The 24,642-nt window shown below is 39.2% G+C and overlaps 1 long non-coding RNA gene across 1 annotated transcript in view; it reads left to right on the top strand.

Moving 5' to 3' along the window:
* LOC147843249 (uncharacterized) overlaps positions 1-24,642 on the top strand; it is a 650,118-nt gene that overhangs the window by 44,275 nt on the left and 581,201 nt on the right. The gene's annotated exons all lie outside the window — the stretch shown is intronic.

Raw genomic sequence — 24,642 nt, 5'->3', positions numbered from 1 at the left:
ACACGGTGGTAAAGTGGGTAGTGCTGTCGCCTCACAGCAAGAAGGTTGCTGGTTCAAGCCTCGGCTGGGTCAGTTGGCGTTTCTTTGTGGAGTTTGCATGTTCTCCCCACGTTCGCGTGGAATTCCTCCGGGTGCTCTGGTTTCTCCCACAGTCCAAAGACATGTGGTACAGGTGAATTGGGCAGGCTAAATTGTCCGTAGTGTGAATAAGTGTGTATGGATGTTTCCCAGAAATGGATTGCAGCTGGATAAACATATGCTGAATAAGTTGGTGGTTCGTTACGCTGTGGTGACCCCACATTAATAAAAGGACTAAGCCAAAAAAAAATAAAAATAAAAATAATAATAATAAAAATAATGAATGTACAACATGAAGAAATTAAGCTAACTTGTTAATTTTTACAAACTTAAGTTAATTGAACATAAAACAAACAAGTTGCCCCTAAAAAGACTCAATAATTGTGTTGTTTTGGCTCATTTTAAATATGTAGTTTGAGCAAACAGCAAATATACAGGGTGGGCCATTTATATGGATATACCTTAATAAAATTATTGGGACTTATACAAGAAAAACAATGGTGTGCTTGGTTTTAAAGGTAACTTTATTCTTTCATGAGTTATTCACAAGCCCCTTCACATATAATAATGTGCCACAAACAGGACGTTATACCATTCCCATATTATTAATGTGTATCCATACTGTATAAATGGTCCACCCTGTATTTTTGAGGGTATATAGATAAACAGTATACATTTATATAAACAAACAATTGGCCAACAACTATAATAGGAGGTAAACAATATTATGTGAATCACTTTCTGACCATTTCTTTTGGTTGAAAAATGACAACACATGCATTGACAGCAGTTAAAATTCCTTCTTGAGCATGTATTATGCTTTAAAGTGGTAATAAATGCACATTGTCATTCATAACAAAATGCAACAAGAATAAAAATAGCTATTTTATTGTGCACATAAAGTTAAGCAACTATGAGGTTTTAACTTCTAACTGTGTTAAATTAATATAATTGAATTACTCACAAAGTATTGTGTGTTACCATGATCATTTTAGTAATTGTTTGGTGTACCTTCTATATATAAGTACCTAATTCCTCAGATGTTCCTCTGGATCCTTTATCTTACTTATTAAGGCACACCATTTATGACAGTAAGTGATCCATGCTTACTTTTTTTAGGACATACACTACCTGACAAAAGTATTATTGTCTGTTGCAGTTATGAGAACAACACATAATAACTTGACTTAGTTGATCATTTGAAAAAGTGCTGGAATGTACTTTTTTTTTCCGATGAATCATCTGTTAAACTGCATCCCAATCATCACAAATACTGGAGAAAACCTGGAACCTGCATGGACCCAAGATTCTAATAGAAATCAGTCAAGTTTGGTGAAGGAAAATCATGGTTTGGGGTTACATTCAGTATGGGGACATGCATGAGATCTGCAGAGTGGATAGCAACATCAACAGCCTGAGGTATCAAGACATTTGTGCTGCTCATTACATTACAAATAACAGTGCATTTTTTTCAGCAGGTGAATGATTCTTCTCATACTTCAGCCTCCACATCAAAGTTCCAGAAGGCAAAGAAGGTCAAGGTGCTCCAGGATTGGCCAACCCAGTCACCAGCCATGAACGTTATTGAGCATGTCTGGAGTAAGATTGAGCATGTGTGGGGTAAGATTAAGGAGGCATTGCAGATGAAACAATCTTAATGAACTTTGGGAGTCCTGCAAGAACACTTTCTTTGTCACTCCAGATTACTTTTTTTAATAAGTGATTTGAGTCACTGCAGAGATGTATGGATGCAGTCTTCATGGGAGTCATAGACAATAATAATTATTTCTCTACTGCACCATGACTTTATATTCTATACAGTACATTATTTATGTTAAGTGACAAGAATTTTGTCTAAGCAAAGTCAGACCTTACTGTCCTAACTAAATAATTAAAAATCAAGGCATGATCATATTTTATATTGGTAAAATAAGTGTAATCTATACGCATTTGTCTTTCAAATAAGCCACTACTGATACCAAATGATCAACTAGAATCTGTTTTTTTTTAAATTTTTGTTCCTAAAACTTGCATAGGCGACAAAACTTTTGTCAGGTAGCGTATACTAATATTGCTTTATGTGTTAAACAGACCAATAATTTTATGTTGTATTTTTCTCCCCACTGATAATATTAAGAGCATGTTTTTTTAATTAAAAAAATAGCTGAACAATATTACATTTTAGCCTCAACTTCCCTTTGTTCTACAAACTAAGCTATAATATGGTTTTATCTATATTATAGTTATAGAATATTTGTTTTTAAAATGGTACAAATCCTAACAGAGCTTTTTTAATGTAATTTGTATATCAGTCACAAGTTATGGTCACATTGCACTTGTTCAATAGCTGAAATAGACATTTTAATCTAACAACCTGAGGGTAAGTAAATGAGTAAAAACCCAATTTTAATTTGTGGCTAAACTATTCCTTTAAGGTCATCCGTCTGCCTTTCTCCCTTATCTTCCTCAGGACAAATAACAATGTGCCTGTTCCCATTGTTTGTAGCAGCATGTGTCCCACTGATGAAGTCACACAGCTGCTTCAGAGACCTGCTGCTCTCAGACCAGCAGTGCCACAAACACGTCTGTGCAGAGATATGATTAAGAGTACTGACAAGTGCATGAAAGAGACCTCCACAGGGTCAGGATTATTGCTGATATATACTCAAACCGCATTAGAACAGCTCAGAGGCAGTTTGTGGAGAAATGTTATATTGGATCGGTGTTAAAAGTTCAGGGATTTTGTTTATTTATAATGAATTATACTATATGACAGATGAATGCTGGAATCTAATTATATTGATGAATCAATTCTAAGGTGCAATTATTTTCAGATAAATGCACAGCTAAAATAGTTTCAGGCAGGTCTTAAAAGCTTTACAGTTCGATGTCACTACACAGAAGGATTTTAGTTATTTCAAAGCCTGCAACATTCAGGAAAATCAAAACAAAAGGCTTTGGATGAAATGAAAGTGTTTTGAGGACAGAAACCTACAAATGTATTAAAATACAACATCTGAACAATGGCTTTAGGTGTGAAAACTGAAGTATAAGCGCAAAAATTGACTCCGGTCTGCTGAACTCTTGTTTTATAGCCACAACACCACCTCAGGTGTGCATTATTTTCTAAAAATCCAGGTGTGTTTGAACTGTAGTGTGGTAAAGGTCTGTTGTGGTGATTCTATTGTATCTATGGTAACATGGCAACTACAGTAATGTAAACAACCCACCCAATACTGTATCTTATCTGACATATGCTCAATAATGTTCATGGCTGGTGACTGGGCTGGCCAATCCTGGAGCACCTTGATTTTCGTTGCTTTCAGGAACTTTGATGTGGAGGCTAAAGCATGAGGAAGAGTGCTCTCCTGCTGAATAGTTTGCCCTCTCCTGTGGTTTCTAATGTAATGGGCAACACAAATGTCTTGATACCTCAAGCTGTTGATGTTGCAATCCACTCTGCAGATCTCTCACACACACCAATACTGAATGTAACCCAAAAACAGGAATTTTTTTTACCAAACTTGACTGATTTCTGTAAGAATCTTGGGTCCATGCTGGTTCCAATAGTTCTTCTGAGATATTTGTGATGATTGGGATGGAGTTCAGCAGATGATTCATCAGAAAAATCTACCGTCTGCCATTTGTTTGTTGCTCTTACAGCAGGGTTAGACGGCAAGACTTTTGTCAGTTTATTTAATTTTATTTTAAAGCAGTCCTTTTTAGGTGCTAAACTGTTTATTATAGGTTTCTATACTTGAATGCAACAGCAGCAGTGCACTTCTTAGCTCTTTCTTAACAACATTTTTTAAAATACCACAATCTATCATTCATTTTGTTGTTCAAAAGTAAATAATGGAAATATGATTTAATTTAGGCACTGGGAAGGGACAACAGCTAAGCGGTGGTTGTGTTCAGAGGCAGAAGCAGCAAATTCAGCAGCCGTAGTGACAACATATTTAATCTTTGTGCCACGTGTCATGATTAGCTTGAGGTATTTGCATTACTTTGCTGCAAACTATAATATATGTAAGAATTAATAATAATAATAATAATAATAATAATAATAATAATAATTATAATAATTATAATTATAATTATAAAATAAATAAATAAATAAATAAATAAATAAATAAATAAATAAATAAATAAATAAATAAATAAACAAACAAACAAACAAGCAAATAAATACATAAATAAATAAATAAATAAATAAATAAATAAATAAATAAATAAATAAACATTGTGTATGTTATGCTAGTGTTAATAGTTACACATAGCAACTCTATTGCTGCAGCATAGACAACATAAATGGGAAGGTTAACTATACTTAACACATACTGGACGTGTCATGTTCATTCTCAAACTGTTGTCGCTGTGGACAGAGAGTGAATGGTGTTGTTGCTCTGTGTTTAAAACTGTGTGACAGTATTAGGCCGACATTAGATTTGTTGCTTTAGAAATTGTATAATGACCACAATTATCTCCCAGTCACCACATGAAAGATTAGCTGATAAATGCTGAGTTATGTATCATCTTCAGAGTACATGTCTGAATATTATAGAGACATTTTGTGATTATCTGAAGAAAGAAATAAAACAGTGCAAATAGTGTTTTTTTTATCTTTTGCTCATATTTTCCCTACTTGTTGTTTGTATCATGATAAAAAGGCCAACGCATTGTGATGACTATTAACACATCACAATACTGTACATACAAATAAAAATAATATGTTGAAATCACGTCAAAGACAGTCTATAGCTAGTTGCACACCAGATGCACTGCTCATATGACAGTTGGATTTAACACACACCAGATGCTCACATGTGCATTTTATTTGAAATAAAACTACTCAGATAGCGGCAAAAATATGAATTAGTGTCCTGAGTAGCTGGGTGCTGAGGACAATAGCTGACTTGCAGCACCAGTGTACCTACCCTGATAGAAATCTACACTCATTGACTATTTTACATCTTACTAGTAACGGGTTGGACCCCCTTTTGCCTTCCGAACTGCCTAAAATTCTTCATGGCATAATTCAACAAGCTACTGGAAATATTCCTCAGAGATTTTTGTCCATATTGACATGATAGCATCATGTTCTATCTGTTCCAGCATCATGTTCTATCTGTTCCATATTCCAAAGATGCTTTATTGGATTGAAATCTGGTGATGATGAAGGCCATTTTAGTGCATTAAACTCATTGTTATGTTCAAGTAACTAGTCTAAAATGATTCACGCTTTATACCATGGCACGTTATGCTGCTGGAAGTAGCCATAGGAAGATGGGTACACTGTGGTCATAAAGGTATGCATCTGGTCAGCAACAATACCCAGGAAGGCTGTGGCTTTGACACAATGCTAAATTGGTACTAATGGGCCCAAAATGTGGAAAGAAAATATCCCCCACACCATTACACCCCCACCACCAGCCTGAACAATTGATACACAGGATGGATCAATGCTTTCATGTTGTTGACAGCAAATTCTGACCCGACCATCCGAATGTTGCAGCAGAAATCAAAACTCATCAGACCAGACAAAGTTTTTCAGTCGTCTATTGTCCATTTTTGGACAATAGCATATAATTGCATATTTTGCATATTTTCTCTTTTTCTCTGTAAATCCTGAAGATATTTGTGCCTGAAAATCACAATTAGATCAGCAGTTTCTGAAATACTCAGGCCAGCCCATCTGGCACCAGCAACCATGACAGATTCAAAGTCACTTAAATTACCTTTCGTCTCCATTCTGATGCTCGGTTTGAACTACAGCAGATCGTCTTAATGATGTCTACATGCCAAAATGCATCGAATTGCTGCCATGTGATTGACTGAACAGAAATTTGCGTTAAAGAGCAGTGGACAGGTGCACCTAAAAAAGTGGCCGGTGTGTGTATGTTTTTAAAATGGTTGGCGCTGCATAGCGTGTGGTGATGTGGCACTTTCGGTGGCCACCCCCTTTAGTTACTCTGTATAAATTTATTGAACACACACACAAACACAAACACACACACACACATATATATATATATATATATATATATATATATATATATATATATATATATATATATATATATTTATATATTTAATTTTTTTTTTATTTTAGTTTGGCTAAAATTCATGCTTCTGCTTCTGTTTGGGTCTACATATTTGTGAGCAGTCCTTTTCTGCTGTTACATACATAAAATTTTTTTAAAAAATTTAAAAAATACCGATCACGACATGTCTTGATGTTGGAGATGATTTACGAGTAGCTGTATCAACCATCAGGGTCCACAAACGGAGCTTTTGTGTTGCCAACAACAAGTACACCCATCCAATTGAAAGGTAAGGCAAAATTATTTTAATTTATAGGCTGGAAAATATAGTTAAAATAATGTGAACAGCCTAAAATAAGTTATTTTATTGTTTTTTTTTTTTTTTGTAGTGGGAGTTCTTGTCGATCTTACATAAGGGGTCGCTGGCTTAAAAAGTTTGAGAACCGCTGGTCTACACAACAGACCACTGTTGTCCAGTGTTGTTAGGAATAAATGAAAATTTCAAGAGGGGTCATACCTTTCTCTTCATATAGGTAGAGAAAGACTGACTTGGATGTATCTTCATAGTTGACACTGTCTTACCAAAATTACATGACTTCTCAGAGGGAATAACATTTTTTCTTTACTTTCTTCTTCCATTTTCTTCCCGCTTCTCATCCACTCCCCTGGAGGTTAAAGCAACGAGGTCATGTTCTGGGAAAGATTGTCCTCTAGGCTGTAATTAGTCTTTTGTAACATGTAGGAACGAAAAGATGAATTCAGGCTGGAAGGATGACTGCTGGAGTCTGTTACCCATCCTGCTCCAGCACTACATCCGTCCATGGGTGCAATTGCTGGATCCTGACAGCTAATTATTAGTCAATAATATGATGTTCCAACCTTGTCCTAAACAAATCCTTAAAAAAAAGGAAAACCGTCGGAAATAGAAAATAATGGAGGCAGGCTGGTGAGAAGAGCAGATCAAAAGAGAAGCCTTGGAGATTATTTCCACTGAAACACAGAAAAAAAGAATGGCACACATTTGAGTTAAATGTGAGGCTCTGTCATTTTATTTGCATTCTCTTCTGAAGCTCAGCCGCTGCTTTCTTTAATGATTCCACTGGAGGGAAGGAGGGGGGAGAACTGGAGTGTTTCGGGAATGCTCCCAAATATTCCCATTCATAGCGCTTAATCCTCGTTAATGGGTTTGTTTTAATTCAGTGAAGGGATGATGAATTTGAGAAATGATTACTATGCTACTTGGTGCTTATTGAATGGATAAAAGAGTGTAACTATTTATATACATTTTCCAGTGAGCGCTCAATTATTCTAAAGACCTTTTAATTTATTTACATCGCTAGACAGGGTGTGTTAACTTCAATCAGTATTGGGTAGGCGTAGTATATTTCAACATTGTATAATCAAGTAAATACACAAGTAGCTACATGTCTAGTAACACTTTAAGGTGTCCTTCTTATAGTGTAGCTATTTATTTAACTGCTGAGGAACATTAAATAACTACATGCAGTTAGACTCATGGAATGTATTTAAGGAATTATCTAAAAAATAAGGGTTTTAAAATATGAACATTTCAGTCTTAGAAGAATGTGAAAAAAATGGAAAAAATAAATAAATAACATGGACCCGATGGAATAAAATGAATATATGTTTGACTTAGCATTTTAAGACTTTTTGAAATAAATTTTATTTCCTTTTTTTTTTTTTTCAAGAAATGTTGGTAGTACATCATTCACTGCATTTTATGCAATACATTATGCATGTTTAAGATTCCGTTCTATCAGCCCAACAGCAGAATCTGATAAATGGTCAAAGGTTAAATGCATTTAAGCCTTATCTAGCGCTTCCTTTTTTTTTTTTTTTTTGGAATTATTTATTTATTGCAGACCAAAGCCACCATACATACCTGTAGCTAGCAACAACTATATACAAGCCAGGGGTTGCATTAAATGAAAATGCATACAAAAATAATAACAATTATAAAATAAATAAAATAAAAACAATGAAATAATAATTAAATAACAATACAAAGGAAAACAAACAAAAAAAAAAAAAACTATGGGGTGACAAGTGACATTTATACACCTCTAATCTGATATTATTTATCTTTCAGTATGCTTTAGTTTATTTAGAAATTACATAAGATATTTTCTCAATAAAATAAGACCATGCTGATTGTTTGGGGTTTAGCTCTGTCAATTCTTGCTGTAGAATGTTCTAACAGTACAATATTTTTTATAAGCCATATTTGTCCGCTGGGAATGCAGGTTCATGCTGTGTTTTGAATAGAACCTTCTTGGCTGCATTTAGTGCAGTATCAAATATCCTGCGTTGGTAAGTGTTTAAGTTTACATCATAATCATCATTCAATAAACAGATATTGGGATATTTAGAAATAAACATTTCACACAATTATGAGATTGAAATACCTTATCCCAAAATGTACTGATGAGTGGACATTCAAAAAAACATATGCATATATGTCCCTATACAGAGCTTGAATTACACAATGTAAAAAAGGGCAGTTAACCATTTCATGCGGTGTAGCACATATGGAGTTGCTTAAGCCTTGTAGATCAGTTTATAGTGTATAAAATGATGGGCAGGATTCTTAGCCATCACCTAGATACGTTTTATCTAGCACTTCTGGAAATAATTGTTATTTATTTGAATTTATTTATATTTGTTCAATTTGACTTTACAAATAATTTAATCTGACTGCAATTTGTATATTCCAATTATACCATTATGTTCTTAGTTTTTACCACATTATTGATTGTGATATATTTTAGATGTTGACATTTTCTATGTGTAATTGTATTTTTACTAGGGACCAAACAGTGCTTAGAGTTTCACGCCCCCGGTGTTACATTTCTTCTTGAAGACAATATCTCGACACTCTGAAGTTAGTCAGAGGATGTAGGGTTAACTAATACTCAAGTAGTCTGGTTGCCTTCTGCTTACTCATACTAAAAGAGTAATTAGTTCAGTAATTTCAATTTCATTACCAACTTGAAAATTAATAAAATGTCACAACTTAGCAGTAGCACACACTCCAATACTGGATACAATAAATTTGGAATTCTGGACTCCAGAATTAATCAAAAAGGTTAACATTTATTTTCCAGATACAAATATATCATGACAATTACAAAATCAAACAATAATGCCAATTCAGAAGTAAATGCACAATATCAATTACTCAAAAATGAATCTAAGATGGAAGTATAGATGGAAATCCAAATTAAAGATAGCGTTTAGCTTGAGAGCTCTGCACTACGGGCCGGTCTGCATACAGAGCTGCAACCCCAAAACATTTTGTCCTTCTCTTTTAATACCCAATGAGAGCAATGAATGGTTCCTTTGTCAAAGTTAACCAGTGACTTAAAGATTTACTCATCTGTTGAGATTTAATTTAGAATTTTTTTTTTTAAATATTGAACCAAGCATTGTTACTTGTCACATTATTTAGCAATACCAGAGGGAAAGGAAAATTCAGGGAAGAGGTCAAGATGTGTCAAAGTCTATCCTTGGTCTTTTTTTTTTTTTTTCTTTAGGTTCCAGAGATTTTGTTAGTGTTATTACATGGCACATTTAAATTTGAGTAAAATCCATCCTTTCACATAAATGCATGCAAATAGCCTTAAAACTAACTCGTATCCCACACAATAAAAAATGTTTGCTGTCCTTTTTTGTTTTTTTAGTTGAATCAAATTAACTTTTCAAGTCATTTCAATTTGGGATACATCAGAGAATTGTGCATTCCCCTTCTAGGGAACTTCAACACTGCGTCTAACCAGAACGCTAGGGGGGAACACCTCTTTTATACGCGTCTTGAAGCACATGTGAAATCAATCTAATGTAATTAAGCAGGTGTCGTCAGACCAGAGAGTATAAAAGCCTGTACTGAGCATTCAGTATCAACTTCTTTGCTTTCAAGAAGCACGCACGTGAAAATACACCCTCTTTCTGTGAACTTTCATTACTGATTTGCATACACAAAATACAAAAAAACTGACAACTTACTTTTTTATTTTGTTATGGCTGAGAAAAACTTTAAACGTTGTGTGCCTCCATGCCCTCGCTTTATTACGGCTGGTGACTCACATGATTTGTGTTTAGAGTGTTTGGGAGAAGAGCATGCCCTGGCAGCATTTGAGAATGCTGACTGTGGACACTGTGACGTTCTCTCCCGTAAAGAGCTGCGTAGTCGGAGAGAGTTCTTTAATAAAGCTCCCGTGGCGCACGCTCTTCGTGGTTCGGGTCCCGCTCGTGCTGAGGCTGAGCGTCGACTTCGGTCGTGGGGTTCGCAGCTAGATCTGGCAGATGAGATGGAGATTGACTCTGTCCTTTCTCTCTCTCTGGATCCGTGAGATCTAATCCTCCTTCGGGAGCGTCAGAAGCACGATCTGCGGTTTCTTCTGCGCCTCGTGGGAGGGCGGCGTCCTCCGTTTCTGAGGAAACCGAGGCGCCGCAGCAACAAATACAAAGAGGGTCGGGGAATCTGCCGCCCCAGTCAGTGGAATATGAGGAGTTAGTGGAGGTGATTTCACGTGCTGCTGACAGGTCCGAAGTAATAGATTGGCAGCCAGCACGTGAGCAGCAGCAGCTGCGTCTGACAGGAATGCTGGATGAGAGAGAATTACCCAGCAGAGTAGATCCTCCACTAAGGGACCTCCCCTTTTGTCCCGAGCTACATGATGCGGTTTCTAAATCATGGAAAAATCCGTATTCAGCATGGTTAATGACACCAAAAACAGCTATTTATTCAGCAGTTCGTGGGCTAGGGGAAAAGGCATGTACAGTAATGCCAATGATAGAAGAGGACTTAGCACGTCATCGTCGTTCAGATCTAAAATCTGCAAGGGTCCCTCCTTTGTTGTCGAGACCATTAAGAGTAACATCGGGTCTAGTCAGTAAAGCATATATGACGGCTGGTCAGTCTGTTGGATGCCTGCACACCATGTCAGTGCTGGAGGCATATCAGGCTGACCTAATTAAAGAGTGCCTAGATGGTGGGGGAGCAACACCCGAACAGCTTCGAGAAGCTCTTCGGGCGTCAGATCTAGCTTTAAGAGCTACTAAAGAGGCAGCCTCTAGTTTGGGGCGATCTATGGCTACCCTGGTGGCTACTGAGCGGCACCTCTGGCTGACACAAGCAGAAGTGTCAGAAACCGATAGAGCTATTCTTATGGACGCTCCAATATCGAGCTCAGGGCTCTTCAGTGACGCCGTCGATCGCGTCGCCGAATCCCTCGACAGAGTTAAAAAACGCTCTAGCTCCCTCGGGGACTTTCTCCCCCCAAGATCAAAAAGTCAGGGGGCTGTTAAAAGACAGCCCCAGCCGTCAACCAGCTCCTCATATCATGAAGTACAAAGGATAAAACAAAGTCCTGACGTGTTGGGAGTCAGGCTTTCCAGGGCCCCCCCTGAACACCGAGAGCACCATTCAGCGCTCTCACTGAACCAGGGTCCGTGGAGAAAGGGAGAGGCCACCTCACCACTTATGTTGGTGGGGGGCTCTGTGTCTCCCGGGGTGGGCGTTCCTCAGTGTCTGAGGGCATTGGGGGCCCCACCCCCTCTGCAGGGGGGTCAAAAAACAACCAGAGGCCAGTCTCGAGAGGCTGGTACCCCTAGCACATTTTTTGGCAGCGTGGAAACACCTGCGTCCTGTTCACAGTAGAACATGGCTACAAAATACAGTTTCGTGCACGCCCACCTCGCTTCAACGGTATTGCACCCACCATAGTGAAGCCAGAACAGGCTCTGGTTATGGAACAGGAAGTACTGGCCTTATTAATAAAAGGCGCAATAGAGCGTGTTCTCGCACTCGACAGAGAGTCAGGGTTTTACAGCCGGTATTTTATAGTTCCCAAAAAGAATGGGGGATTGCGTCCCATATTAGATCTGAGAAATCTAAATCGGTCCGTCGGGGCCCTCAGGTTCAGGATGTTAACCATCAAAAACGTGGTGTCACAAATTCAGTCCGAGGACTGGTTTGTGACGATAGACCTGAAAGACGCATACTTCCATATTTCCATCCTTCCCCAACACAGGAAATACCTGAGGTTCGCTTGCGGGGGCGAAGCGTTCCAGTATCGGGTTCTTCCATTCGGCCTAGCTCTGTCACCTCGAACCTTTACCAAAATAGTCGAAGCGGCACTAGCTCCACTTCGTATGCAGGGGATACGTATCCTAAACTACATAGACGATTGGCTAATTCTAGCTCAGACTCACGATATGGCAGTTCGGCATCGAGATGTCGTTCTCACCCATATCAGAAGGTTGGGGTTTCGGTTAAACACTGCAGGAAGTGTGCTTGTTCCAGCCAGGACGACCATTTCTTTAGGTGTGCTATGGGACTCCATGACGATGCGAGCACGTCTGTCCCCGCCATGAATCGCTTCGATTCAGTCAACCGTACACAGAGTCAAACTAGGCCAGTTCATCACTGTGAAACACTTTCAGAGGTTGTTGGGTCTCATGGCAGCAGCAGCCAGCGTGATTCCGTTCGGTCTGCTGTACATGAGACCCCTGCAGTGGTGGCTCAAATCCAGGGGGTTTTCCCTCAAGGGGAATCCTTTCCGCATGATCAAGGTCTCGCGGCGCTGCCTTCGAGCCTTAAGTATGTGGAAAATGCCCTGGTTCCTGTCCCAGGGCCCAGTGTTGGGGGCTGTCTGTCATCGCGTCATGCCTATGACAAATGCTTCTCTGACGGGCTAGGGAGCAACGGGCTTGATCCGCATGATCAAGGTCTCGCGGCGCTCCCTTCGAGCCTTAAGTATGTGAAAAATGCCCTGGTTCCTGTCCATGGGCCTAGTGTTGGGGGCTGTCTGTCATCGCGTCATGCTTATGACAGATGCTTCTCTAACGGGCTGGGGAGCAACCCTGAGGGGGCTTCCCGCAGCGGGACGATGGGGAGAACATCATCGTTACTGGCACATAAACTGCCTGGAGATGATGGCAGTGTTTCTGGCCTTAAAACACTTTCTCCCAGATCTAAGGAGCCATCATGTTTTAGTCTGCACGAACAACACATTGGTGGTCGCTTACATCAACCAGCAAGGGGGTCTGAAGTCTCGAATGCTATGCAAACCAGCACATCGTATCCTCCTGTGGGCCCAGAACAAAATCCTGTCCATCAGGGCAATGTATGTCCCGGGCCATCTGAACATGGGAGCAGATCTCCTGTCGAGGCAGGGGGTGAGATCCAGGGAATGGAAACTTCTTCACCCCGAGGTGGTGGAGTCCATTTGGGAAAGATTAGGGAAAGCGCAGGTAGACCTGTTTGCTTCCCAAGAGACCATGCATTGAGTACTATGGTTTTCTCTCTCGCATCCAGCCCCTCTGGGACTGGTTGCCATGGTTCAGACATACTAGCCGAGTCTACGTCTGTATGCTTTTCCCCCGATCGCTCTGCTCCCAGGAGTCCTGGAGAGGGTCCGTCAAGACTGAGTACAGTTACTGCTGGTGGCCCCGGGTTGGCCTACCAGGATTTGGTTTTCGGACCTCATAGCCCTGCTGGCGGGTCTCTCATGGGAGATGCCCATCAGCAGGGACCTTCTGTCCCAGGCGGGAGGAATGATACTTCATCCCCTACCCGACCTGTGGAAACTGTGGGTGTGGCCTCTGAGGGGGCCCACCTCATAGAGTATGGACTGTCAACCGAGGTTGCTCAGACCATTCTAAGCTCCAGGGCTCCCTCCACAAGGAAGCTTTATGCCCTAAAATGGGCTCTCTTTTCAGCTTGGTGCAGAGAACACCAGCTGAACCCAGTCAGCTGCCAGGTAGCCTCAGTGCTGGAATTTCTCCAAGATCGCCTGTCTGCTGGGTTAGCTGCATCCACTCTGAGAGTGTACGTGTCAGCTATAGCGGCCTACCGTTCTCCCCTAGATGATGAGTCACTAGGACAGGATCCGCTAATTCGTCACTTCCTTCGTGGAGCCATAAGGCTAAGGCCTGTCAGCACACACAGGGTACCGACATGGGATTTAACATTGGTGCTCGAGGGCATCTCTGTTCCCCCATTTGAGCCACTGCAGGAGGCGTCAGATAAGTTTCTGACACTAAAAACAGCTTTCTTATTAGCTATTTCTTCCTTAAAAAGGGTTGGTGACCTCCAGGCTTTGTCGGTTGCACCTTCATTTCTGGTGTTTGCTCCAGGCATGTCCAAAGCCTTTCTTTATCCCAGACCGGGGTACGTGCCTAAGGTGCCCACTCATGTGGCGAGACCTGCTGTGCTACAGGCCTTTCACCCGCCCCCATTTCAGTCGTCGGACCAAGAGAAGTTAAACTTACTCTGCCCAGTTAGAGCTCTGAATACATATGTTAACCGGGTTATCAACTGGAGAAAGAGTGAACAGTTACTGGTCTGCTTCGGACCCTCAAAAAGGGGGAGTCCGGCAAATAAGCAGACAATAAGTAATTGGATAGTTGAGACTATCTCATTTACCTATCAGGCTGCTGGACGCCCTGCACCTAAATTTGTTAAGGCCCACTCCACAAGGGCTGTCGGGGCCTCCAAAGCTTCTATTTCGGGCTCATCCCTTTCTGACATTTGTTTGGCGGCAGGATGGTCGACTCCACATACATTTGTGTGTCACTATCAACTCGATGTAGACCCCTCACCAGGGTCCTCTATTCTCACTGCGTAGTGTGCGTTCACAGTCAGCAGTGAGTCTGGCCTAGTGGGTATTGCGTTCCCCTAGCGTTCTGGTTAGACGCAGTGTTGAAGTTCCCTAGAAGGGGAACGTCTCGGGTTACGTATGTAACCATAGTTCCCTGAGAGGGAACGAGACACTGCGTATTCCGCCATACTCTCTTCTGCCTGTTACTTTCAAGCAAATTCGAAGTTGATACTGAATGCTCAGTACAGGCTTTTATACTCTCTGGTCTGACGACACCTGCTTAATTACATTAGATTGATTTCACATGTGCTTCAAGACGCGTATAAAAGGTGTTCCCCTAGCGTTCTGGTTAGACGCAGTGTCTCGTTCCCTCTCGGGGAACTATGGTTACATACGTAACCCGAGACGTTATCATTTCCATGGATTTACAAAATAATTTCCAACTTGTTGAAAAGAGAATCTGCTTTTTTGATGTGCACAAGTGACAATGATCAGCAGAGCAAGTGGACAGAACAAGTAGTTTTGAGAACTTCAATTCTGATCTGAGAAATGTACCAAAGCGACTAAGAAAAAGTTTAACAGACAATCAAATATTGTTTCTGTACATCTACATCTGTTTCTCCTCCACTCCATATATTAAGTTTGATTCACTAGTCCTCTGTGAATTTGATCAAGCACAAACATTTAAGGCAACCCATACTGCTCAGATTTACTTAAAGAAATCTGACTTTTTCTTCTTCACCTGACTTTTGAAGCTTTACTTTTTAAAAACCTAAATTCTTATACTTCAATAAAGATAATGTCCTGTTGCATGCAGAGGTTAATTATGGAATTGATTTTGCTAAACCCAGAGGATTTGCTGCTATCTTGGATTTTTTTTTTCTTTTTTTCAGTACCCCAATCAATTTTATCATATCATAATAAATGTTGCTGCTAGATGAGTCTTAATGGCATGTTTTAAAGTTAAACACAGTCATAATTTAAAATAAATGCATGGGAACAGAAAAAGCGTATTTGGGAATACTTTGGGAATGAGGTTTATTAAAAGCAATGTCTACTTGTTCAATGATAAAACATAAAATGTGTATTGTTTTTTTTTTTTTCTTTTATTTCTTTTTCCAACATTTGGCTTAAAATCTTGCACCCTGTTGACTATTTTCCAGCCAATTTGCCTTGTGAATTACGCAAATCGATCTTTTTTTTTTTTTTTTTTGCTCTTGAATGATTTTTACGTTATATATATTACGTATAGATATTATATATATATATATATATATATATATATATATATATATATATATATATAATACGCTCACTGATCACTTTATTAGGTACACCTATCCAACTGCTTGTTAATGCAAATGTTCTTTTTTGATGCCAGAAGTCAGAGAAGAATGGCCAAACTGATTCAAGCTTATAGAAAGGCAACAATGACTCAAATGACCACTTGTTACAAACAATGTATGCAGAAGAGCATCTATGACAGCATGAAAGCACCCCACGTCCGACCTTGTGGTGGATGTGCTAAAACAGCAGAAGACCACACCGATGGCTACTCCTGTCAGTTAAGAACAGGAAACTGAGTCTACAATGTGCACAGGCTCACCAAAATTGGACAAATGAAGATTGGAAAAAACGCTGTCTGTTCGGAGTATTGAATTCTGCTGGGACATTCAGATAGTAGAGTCAGAATTTGGCATCAACAACATGAAAGGATGATTCCATCCTGCCTTGTATCGACGGGTCAGGCTGGTGGTGGTGGTGTAATGGTGTGGGGGATATTTTCTTGGCACACTTTGGGCCCATACACCACAGCCTACCGGAGTATTGTTGCTGACCATGTCCATTTTTTTTGACCACAGTGTACCCATCTTCTGATGGCTACTTTCAGCAGGATAATGTGTCGTGTCATAAAGCACAAATAATCTCAGATTGGTTTCTTGAGCATGACAATGAGTTCACTGTCTTCAATTGGCCTCCGCAGTCAACAGGTCTCAATCCAATAGATCATCTTTGGGATGTGGTGGAACGGGAGATTTACATCATGGATGTGCTGCCAACAAATCTGCAGCAACTGCAAGATGCTATAATTACAATATGAAAAGGAATTTATTTTTTAATGGCCTAATTTAAGAATAAAAACTTTAGATTCTTAGATCTACTATCTTTCCTCCACAAGTTCCCAGATTTCCACAAACTAAGTAAAGACACCCCAACTCCTCCCCCACATAAAATTCCTAATTTAAATGCTAATAAACTCAGTTTGGCATTATGAAAAGAGACAGGTGTGCTAAAAAAGTTAAATCTCCTTTTTGTTTACAATCGTACACCTGCAGAACAAATGCTAGCACTGTGTAGTATCATTAATCCTCTACAGTTTGCCTGCTAGGGGACTTCTTTATTGACAATCAAACACCTGGATAGGTAACGCTAGCATTGCCATTTTTGTCATCTTCAGCATTGTGCACTGAAACTATTTTATGTCTGAAAGTCTAAGTTGTAAGGCAGGACCATCCAACATCGTTGAAAGAGATGCAGTTTCAGCATTCTTTGATCAAGTAAATTGCTTGCAAGTAAGTAAATTATATATAAAAAATACAAAAACACATGTACAGTATGCATGTGGTACAAGTTCAAAACAGACTTCTGTGATGTTTCTTTGTCATGTGGCATAACAGCATCATGCAGTTGTGTTCCTTCACTGTCATTCACAAATCTTTCTGTGGTCTCATGGGATGGAAAGATAAACATCAAATGCACACTCCAGCACTCCAGCATCTTACTGACAGTCCATCTTTGTATAGTTCGCCAATTGTTTATCAATACCGTTGTCCAGATACTTTATGTTAGAGTAACAAAAGAATTTGGTGAATTTGGCTTGACCACAACCTGTCCAGGATGATTGTGACTAACAAAACGAATGATCATTGTACCGGATTGCAGGTCTGCTTTTCATTTATTTGGCCAAAGAAGTACTAATCCCCTGATGGAACTTCCATTTATGTATGTTGGTGGAGTTTTAGTTCTTTCCACTGCCTTTGGTTTTTGTAGTTGGGGTTGGTAGAGCCACACTACAATGACATTTATACTGAACTGAACATCATCATCATTGAAATAACCGAACCAAAACCAGAATACTGTGCTACTAAATATACCCAAATCCTTATTCACACATATAAAACTTTATACCTGCTTTTTGAATAGTGCCTGTTTTCTTCGTAAAGCTGTTTTGACACAATTTATTTAGGATGGTTGATTATTCAAATTATATTTCCATGATAATTTTGGCAATCTGACTCTGTAACCAGCTTTAAATCGACAGCAGCTGCTTTCAGATGGAACAGCATTTATTACACTGGGTCTACACGGCAAAGATCATGGACATTTTAATTGCAACAAGGACTCATTCTGAAACTGTACCTCTGTATACATTTCTGGAAAGTGCCAAATGTGTCCCAGGAGCTATGTTTTTTGCTGTTTTTGTTTGTGCGAATCAATCAGAGGCTGCAGTTTGTGCTTTTTTAGATCTCAAATTTTTCTTGCGAGTGCCATTTGCACCTGCTGTTTTTGAGCAAATCCATCACAGACTGCTGTCGACTGACTGTCTGAATGACCCACTGATACCCCCACCCACCCCTCCTCTAAACCCAACCAATTATGTTTTTAAAAGCACCAACTGACCAGTGTCCACCCACGTCCCTAAACCCAACCAAAGGTGTTTTGAAAAGCTGAAACAAGCTGAAAAGCAATCCAGAGAACAAAAAACCCTTTCGGCAGCCTGATTTTACCACATTTTTAGATTTTGACACAATATTTATGTCTTACCTGCTTTTTGGAACCGTTCTTTGCCAGACTCAAACCCCATAGTCACGGTCAACTCCGCTCTGCCTCTCAAATTCTCCAACATATATGACGAGCCTTTGGACAAACTGGCTACAGCGGGAAAGACATCAATGCAGAGGTAAGCGGTCAGCAGGTAAGCCCGCAAATGAACGACATCACAGCACCCCAAACATTTCTCTTGCCACATGATTTGTGATCTCCAGAAAAGTATATATGGCTATGTTTTCAGAATGAGCCAATGGTGTTTATATTACATGATCCTGAAATCAAGGAGAATTGTTTTCCCATTTGACAGCTATTTGGGTTACTTTTAAGTGAACTATTAGTTTGTGTTGAAGTTGATCAAAAACCTTGGTAAATATTTTATAACATGTTTTTAGTGTGTTTGAAATGAACTATTATGTGAGCTTAATCTAATGTTTAATAATCGCATCGAATCAATAAAAGCTGTTAAATCCTCTGCTCTGTCTGATTTCCCACCTTTCTGTTTTGTGGCATATTTGCAGTTTTTGTGCACCCTCTGGTCTTCAGAAATGAACTAGTGATCAGGTGGTTCCCGGACAAGATTTGCATGAGAATTTAGCTGAATCATCGTCTTTATTTAATTCAAAATAATGATGCAGTCCTACAATTTTTATAATGGGTGGAAAAACTCTGGAGGGCAGTGTGTTCTACTAAATTTACTTACACACACCTATCAGGGAGTTTCTAGTATACCTAGAAATAGCTTAATTATCTAGATCAGGTGTGTCTAATTGGGGTTGGAGCTAAACTTTGCTGAACACATGCCCTTCAAAACTGATGTTGGACACAACTGAAAAAAGGAAAGTGACCTGACTTGTGCTAGGTAACATTAGATTTTGCAGAATTATGTTGTATGGCAAAATGTGAAAAGGGGTGGGATTAATCAAGATAACACATTTAAAAATGCAAGCGATTATTTTCAATTTCTGTTTAGAATGATCATGTTTTGATCGTTGATTGGTCTCACGCAGTCACGTGATGCAATTTCACAGTTCAGACTTTACCAAGCTTGAACTTTGCAATACAGCGAACTGCGAAACTCCAGTCTGATGCATTCGCATGTTTATAAAAGGTCTATGGGGCGAAAAATCCAGTTTGACAGCAGCTTTATACTGTACTGTACATAAGTGAAGTTTATTTATAAACTAAATTTGAGAGGATAACATGCTCATTATTGCTTGTGGCTGGTCCTGCATTAGTTAATTTATGATTCACCAATCAGATGATTTATAAGGTCGTACTCGCACGTGTACTGTACATGTACAGTTGCCTCGAACCGGGCCAAAGCATGCTTGTTCCCCCTCCCTTCTCCCTCGATGGCCTGCACTCAAACTAATCGGGCCTGGGCACGCTTACGTCATAGATGCTGCGCTGTGAGCGCTCTCGCTCAGTACAGTGGAGATTGCTCTTGTTATATCGTTTCAGTCGTTTGATATGCAGTGACATGCAGTCAAATATTTCGCCAAACAGTTCTTAATGATGCGGTGACATGCAGTCAGATATTTCGCCGAACAGATCCGCCACTTTTGGTGCTCATAAACAATCATAAAGCTTTCATGCTGCAGGAATGAGGAGGTTTGCTGAAGGCGCGCAGCTGTCCAACAGTCAGCAGTCCCTTAAAAGTCACGTCTCGCTTTCAGTTTTGTGCTCACACACACACTCACACTCACACTCACACTCACACGCAAGCGTACCCTGCTAAAGCCCAAGTAAACCGCGCACAGGCCCACCTCTTCCAACCGGGCCAGGGCCGGCCAAGTGAACCGTGTCTGAGCCCGATTCAGTGCACTCACACTTCTCAAACCCCCGGAAACAGGCCTGGGCACGGTACGGATAGCATAGTGTGAGTAGGCCCTAAGCCACTATAAATACCCTAAGTTCCATATCACAGCCATCTTTGTTTTGTAGAATCCCCCCTTCCACCCCTACTCCTCCTCTTTCCCTACATGAAACCAGTGGTTAGCACTGTTTTCTCACAGCAAGAACGTCACTGGTTCTAGTCCATACCAAGCCAGCCGACATTTCTGTGCGCAGTTTACACATTCTCCCATGCTTATGTGTGTTTCCCCCGGTTTAGGCTCCATAGACATGCTCCTAGTACAGGGGTGGGAAAACTTGATCATGGAAGGCCGTTGGCTTGCACTGTTTAACTCCAACTCTAATCAAACACGCCTGCTTATAGATCTGTAGTGATCATGAAGACACTGATTAGCATGTTCAGGTGTTTTTGACTAGTGTTGGAGCTAAACTATGCAGGACACCGGCACTCCAGGATCAAGTTTGCCCACGCCTGTGTTTTTATCTCTTAAGAACAATCACAATCTGTTCATTGGCTACTAAAAAAGGGGAGTTCTTGAGATCTACCTGAGCTCAAACTCCCCTCTCACCTTGCAAATGGGAGCCCTGGACTCGAGGATCCTATTGGTTCAGGGCTCTCTCCTGGGACAGGATGCCAAACAAGCTTTATAATCAATCATCAGCTAAATGTAAACTCTTGAAATAAAGGTTTATTCTGCTAATAACTTTTATAATAACTTTCATAAAATATTATGTTGCAAATAAATGATGTGCACTTTAATTAACAGAACATCTATTAAATATGCACCTAATGGTTTAACTTTCTTCACCATCTGAATGTTTCATGTTAGAACTTTCTCACAGAGCACACACATGCAGAAAGCTGCCTAGAAGCAGCCCTGCTGGTGAAGAGTCCAGGTTTATTTCCGACATTCAAGCATGTCTGTCTGCTGGGAATGCCAACAGAATGTTTGTGACAGAGAGAGCTGAGTTTGGGAATTCAGCCAGAAGAGGGGGCATTTTTCAATGTAGCTTGTGAAACACTTGAGGTTGTGGGTCAAAGGGGTTCAGGAAAACTCACACAAAAGAAGTGGTGGGTGGTTGTGGTTGAGTGCCAACAGCAGCATATGCCAGGAGTTCTGGGGACAGACAGAAAGCTCTGGGTAGTACACTCACATTCAGCTATTGTAAATATTTAACTGGACCTCCCTGCATGCAAGCTACCAGAGAAGCAAACTGCAGAGCTTTGTGTGAGTAACAGACTGAATTTAACTCGTTAGGCACTGAAAACTTTCTTGTGGAGATCCTTGAGGCACTGAACAACATGCAGTTCTCAGTTATTGCGATACTTGTTTTAGATGTATTTGGCAAGCAATGTTGCAACCCAACATTTATTAAATAATGACTAGATGAATGAATGAATGAATGAATGAATGAATGAATGAATGAATGAATGAATGAATTAATTAATTAATTAATTAATTAATTAATGATAAACAAAAATGAATGACTGGACAAACAAATACATATGTACATACCTACATTCTAATAGTGTAATGATTCATTCACTTTTCCGTACATCAATTACAAATCCTGCAAATGCATGCATTTAATTTGAAATGTGTATTTTGAACTGCATGTGATCATTTTGTCTTTGTCAATAATCAATGTTCTATATGAATAACAAACAACTCTCAAATATACGATGATGTATAATTTCAAAATTTATTATTTTGTATGCGAAGCGTACTTGCTGCAGCCTGTACCTGAGTGGTGTCTTGTAATCACTACATTAAGCACATGAAAGTGCATTTAAAATTGCATACTTCCATACTGAATTTAATTTTGTTATGAATCAAAATAAATTGAACATAATTTGAATAGGCATACACCTGTCTATTTCAGGCCCTAGGGTTGACAATGCATGTCAAAGCACAACCCAAGCATGAAGACAAAGGAATGTCTGAATGTCTGTATAATCTTGTTCGAGACAGGATTATTATAAAGTTCCATTGAGCACAGTGGCCTGAATCAACTGTAAGTGGAAGATATTTGGAACCACCAGGACACTTCCTAGAGCTGGCCGACCATCTAAGCTGAGTGATCAGGGATAAGGGCCTTAGTCAGGGAGGTGATCGATAACCTGATGGTCACTCTGTCTGAGCTCCAGCATTCTTCTGTGGAGAGAGTAGAACCTTCCTGAGGGACAACCAATTCTGCAGCAATTCACCAATCAGGTCTGTATGGTAGAGTGGCCAGACAGAAACCACTCCCCGTCTGAAATCTGAAGGACTTTCAGACCATAAGAAACAAAATCCTCTGATCTGATGAGACTAATATCAAGTATGAATGTCAGGCGTTACTTTTTTATTTATTTATTTATTTTTTTTTTTAATGCAAGGGAATAGATTGGATTTTGGCTACATTACTGTAGTGTAAAAACTTAGCCAAAAACAAATACAAGAGTGAGCACATAACTTAGGCTAGCCCAAGACAGCACAATCAATACAAAGTAAAGTCAAAGACACAAGAAATGAGGGCACAACCAGAATGAATTCGAGCAAAGTACTACATCTGTGATTTGACAGATCCAGGATCTTTTAATCTTGATAACTGATCTCTGGCTAATTTTGATCTTCAAAGATGTTTGTCAATCAGATAAAAATTTCTGGATGAACTGATCTGAGATCGCTGTGTGTGTTGTGAAGGACATATCTATCAATCCTTAAAACTGTGATCAGAATGCAACAATTGGCTGAATGCACAGAGCGTAATGACATTATTCATGCATTCATTCATTTTCTTTTCAGCTTAGTCCCTTTATTAATCTGGGGTCACCACAGCAGAATGAATCGCCAACTTATCCTTTCTTCTATCCGCTGTAGCGACCCCAGATTAATAAAGGGACTAAGCAGATAAGAAAATGAATGAATGAATAATTGATTTAATAATAATAATAATAATTATTATTATTATTATTATTATTATTATTATTATTACTATTATTAGTAGTAGTAGTAGTAGTAGTATTTTATTGATATTAAGTAGAATATTGTTTATTTATTTATTTTATATATATATATATATATATATATATATATATATATATATATATATATATATATATATATATATATATATATATATATATATATATATATTCAAACCACTGCAAAATGTTATAACCAACAGGTCCATATTATATTATATAATATAATATTATATTATATTATATTATATTATATTATATTATATTATATTATATTATATCATATTATATTTTTGTGTATCTAACATCAGGGGTCCGTTCTTCGTACGTGGATTACTCAGTTAGCTGGATTTGGATATTGACGATTTGACATGATCCAGGATCGTTTCGTTCTTCAAAGCTGATCCGAGAGTTGTTGTCATGGCAACAGTTCTGCTAGGTCAAACCTGATCGGGAGCAGGTTCAATTCATATAAACAGGATTAGATCGGCTCAGTTCCCAGACAGCACACATACGTTGGGCCGACGTCGGCCGAAGGTCAACACGTCGGCCCCTTTAATTCTAACATCGGTATATGGTCGGCCAAACATACGCATGATCGTTCGGTCGTGTGTTCTATTGTTCCAGCTCAACAAACGTCGGCTCTGCGTCGGTTAACGACCACAGGCCGACGAAGCACTTCATAAGCACTTGATCTCTCATGCCCATGAAAGAATCCGGCAACATATTTGGTTTACAAGTAAGTTTTTGCGTGCATAATAAATTAGACAAACGCGACATGCATCATGTGAACTGCGTCGGTCGGTCCAGCTTTAAATAGCCTACATTAATGCAGTAAAACTGACCAAAATGCCTACAACACATGATTTCAATTCATTAAAATATAAAAAGTTTTATTGTTATGCTTTAATAATGAAAACGTTGTTTTTTTCTGGTGTTAACTGCTGTTTGCTTTTTTTTATTGTGGCTTTTTCTAATACATTTTTCCCAGTGTAAAAATCAAGTATGTTCTGCATTTCGGCTGTTTAATTAAAATAAACCCCTTTTTACAGAGTGACATCTTTGTTTTATATATACTTGCATTTATATTTATTGGTTATTTATTTTTGACAGTGAATGCACAAATAAAGTGTTTGTTTTGTAACAGTTTAGTAGGCTATAAAGCTCGTCTTAAAGATAATAGCGTATATAAAACTGCTAAATACATTTTAAATTCAAGATTTAAAATACAAGGTTATTATTT

Source organism: Danio rerio, chromosome 7 (genome assembly GCF_052040795.2).
Source record: "Danio rerio strain M-AB ecotype USA chromosome 7, GRCz13ab, whole genome shotgun sequence".
NCBI classification, from domain to species: domain Eukaryota; kingdom Metazoa; phylum Chordata; class Actinopteri; order Cypriniformes; family Danionidae; genus Danio; species Danio rerio.
The sequence above is the reverse complement of the archived record's forward strand: the minus strand, read 5'-3'. Positions and strand labels throughout refer to the sequence as shown.